Source organism: Bison bison, unplaced genomic scaffold, assembly GCF_000754665.1.
Source record: "Bison bison bison isolate TAMUID 2011002044 unplaced genomic scaffold, Bison_UMD1.0 scf7180017864228, whole genome shotgun sequence".
Taxonomy (NCBI): Eukaryota; Metazoa; Chordata; class Mammalia; order Artiodactyla; family Bovidae; genus Bison; species Bison bison.
Genome location: NW_011494800.1, coordinates 10,133 through 13,606, shown reverse-complemented (window position 1 = coordinate 13,606; position 3,474 = coordinate 10,133). Strand labels below are relative to the sequence as shown.

The following is a 3,474-nucleotide window of genomic DNA, read 5'->3' as shown; positions in this document are numbered from 1 at the left end:
AAACTGGTCGTGGGTCTTTTTCCCCCATATCCAACAGGGCTGACTCTAAGGAATCCCACCCTACTTCCTAACTCACCCGGACTATCTTTCCCTGCCCTCAATTTTCTCCTTCCATGTCTCACCCAGGATCACTTAGATTTTTTATCTACTTGCACTTTGACAAGAGAATGGAAGATTCCAGTCCTAATAAACCCACTAGGCAATAGCAGTAGCCTGGGGGCAGGAGGAAAAGGGGACAGCAGGCGATGAGATGGCTGGATGGCATCACCTACTCGATGGACATGAGTTTGAGTGAACTCCGGGAGATGGTGTTGAACAGGGAGGCCTGGCATGCTGCGATTCATGGGGTCGCAAAGAGTCAGACACAACTGAGCGACTGAACTGAACTGAACTGAACTTGCCCTGCAGAAGACGCCACCTTGAAAAGGACAGCCCCTTAACTCGGAGAAGGCATCTCTGACCTTAGGATGTCAGTTCCCAAGGCTGCCTAGTCAGGGACTACTGTGTTGTGAGTTGAGTGGGTGTAGCTGGGAGGGAGGGATGCTATTTCTTCCGAGCCTCACATATCACCATCATTAGCATGGAAATCATCACTAACATGAACCTCCAGCCTTGGAGCTGTTGAATGTTCATGTATTCAGTTTCTCTCCTTTTGCAGCCTCTGGGCCTGCTGGCCATCCTTGATGTGTGAGTAGTAGGCTTTGAGCCAGTGAAGTGCTGCAGAGTGCTATTTAGGCATTCACACATGTCAGATGATGTGCTTTTATGCATTGTGAACAATTAGTCTGATAATGTGTCCTCCTGAAGCATCCAGCAAGGGCTAGAAGTGGATCAAGCTGTGGGCAGACAGGAAATGTGGAGGCAATAGCTATAGCGGAGGAGATAAATGACACACTGACAGCTCTGATAAAAATACCCTCATGGAGGGACACCGGGCCAGGGCTGATTGGCAGGGAAGCAGGCAGGGTGGTGCCACCTACTCCTCAGGCCCCCTCCTGAGCCCTGCTGGGGTGGAGCCATGATCAGCCAAGCCCTGGGGCTCTGGCCTTGGCAATGTTCAGCTGCCCCACCAGGGCAAATCTTATAATTAAAGCATGGAATGTGAAAAACAGAATACTTCAGCTGGTACTTTAGTCTCATCTGAAATTCTGCAGGCATGTGTCTTATAAGCAGTATAAGCAGAAGCAGAATTTTAAGCCAATCTGCGAGTCTCTGTTTTTCAGTAGAAATTGCAAGCATTATTTTGACTGCTACTTGCTATCAAATGCTCAGTTCAGTTCATTTCAGTCACTCAGTCGTGTCTGACTCTTTGCGACCCCATGGAGTGCAGCACGCCAGGCCTCCCTGTCCATCACCAACTCCCAGAGCTTACTCATATGCATGTCTATTGAGTCAGTGATGCCATCCAACCATCTCATCCTCTGTCATCCCCTTCTCCTCCCACCTTCAATCTTTCCCAGCATCAGGGTCTTTTCAAATGAGTCCTTTGCATCAGGTGGCCAAAGTATTGGAGTTTCAGCTTCAGTATCAGTCGAAAGCTCAGTTGCTCATATCAAATGCTCAGTTGGTGAAATTGAAGGTCTTTCACTCAGAAGAGAAAAATCAAGATGAACCTGAGGCTTGCATGCTTCTGAGCTGCTGTGAATGGCCCCGGCACTCCTGACCACCCTTCCAGCTAGGATGTCACTGAGATCCCTGAAATGGGGCCTCCTGCTGCTGTCCCTGCTGAGTTTCCTGGTGATGTGGTACCTCAGTCTGCTGGTATCAGTCTACAATGTGATCGAATGTGTGAACTGAATGTACTTCTATGAGTATGAACCCATTTACAGATAAGACTTCCGCTTCACACTTCAGGAGCATTTGAATTGCTCTCTTCAAAACCCATTTCTTGTCATCCTGGTGACCTCACACCCCTCAGATGTGAAAGCCAGGCAGGCCATTAGAGTTACTTAGGGTGAAAAGAAGTCTTGGTGGGATATGAAGTTCTTTCATTTTTCTTATTAAGCCAACAGGCTGAAAAGGAAGACAAAGTGTTAGCATTATCCTTAGAGGATGAACACCTCCTTTATGGAGACATAATACGACAGGAGTTTTTAGACACATACAATAATCTGACCTTGAAAACCATTATGGCATTTAAGTGGGTAATTGAGTTTTGCCCCAATGCCAGGTATATCATGAAGACAGACACTGATGTTTTCATCAATACAGCAATTTAGTGAAGTATCTTTTAAATTTAAACCACTCAGAGAAGTTTTTTGCAGGTTATCTTCTAATTGGTAATTATCCTATAGAGGATTTTACAAAAAAAAAAAAACCCCATATTTCATACCAGGAATATCTCTTCAAGGTATTCTCTCCTTACTGCAGTGGGTTGCCTTATATAATGTCCAGAGATTCGGTGCTGAGAATCTATGAAATGATGAGTCATGTAAAACCCATCAAGTTTGAAGATGTTTATGTTGGGATCTGTTTGAATTTATTAAAAGTAGACATTCATATTCCAGAAGACACCAACCTTTTCTTTTTACATAGGATTCATTTGGATGTCTGTGAGCTCAGATGTGTGATTGCAGCCCATGGCTTTTCTTCCAAGGAAACTATCACATTTTGGCAGGTTATGCTAAGGAACACCACACATTATTATTAATTTGACATTCTACCCAAAGCCTAAAAAAGGGAGGGATATTTTGTGGAAAGTGTTAACGTTAGACTATGAAGTCTCCAATGAAAAACTCGTGAGAAGGTCACGGTCTGGCTTACACAAAGCTGAAACTCATGTCAAGCCTAGAGACTGGAGGGTTGCACTTGACCTGTGGTTTATTTTGCCAACAATCAAGTCAAGCCTTTTAAAGGTGATATTCAGAGGAATTAAACATCTTATAAAGGAAGGGGAGGTTTTTGTTAATAAAATTAATAGGACCAATAGGACCAAACAATTTGAATATGTCATTCTATAGACTAGAGCTTCTTAAATGGGTTTCATTGAATTATAAGCTCATTTATCCATAATAGCAAAACAGTGTGGAGTATTATTCATTGAGCAATCTAGTCAGTTCAGGGTTTTGTGTATATCTTACATGGATTACTAGTTTTTTAAAATATACCGCTCTGTGTAAAAGAAACTGAAGTTATTTCTGAACAAAATTTAATCTGTTTTTGGTCATTTGGAAAGTATTTCAAGATGTTGCAGTATTAAAGAGTTATCAATTATTATTTAATAATACTTAGAGTTTTGCACTTTATGGATGTGTGAATGTTTTGGTTGTTTCAATACTGTATAAACAGAATAAATTTCTTTTCCAATTACTTCAGTGATGAGTTTATGATGAATAGCTCCATTAATGTGTAGTCATTGTTGCATATCAATAATCTCTTGGACTTTGATAAATATTTCACCAAGTTAATATAGAGAAGAATTAAAACAAGAAGGTCAAAATTACTGTCTTGTTTTTAAAAACATAATCCCTGGTG

General features: G+C 42.0%; 1 pseudogene; it reads left to right on the top strand.

Moving 5' to 3' along the window:
* Window positions 1-1,644: 1,644 nt before the first annotated feature.
* LOC104992892 lies at window positions 1,645-2,650 on the top strand (annotated as a pseudogene).
* Window positions 2,651-3,474: the final 824 nt, after the last annotated feature.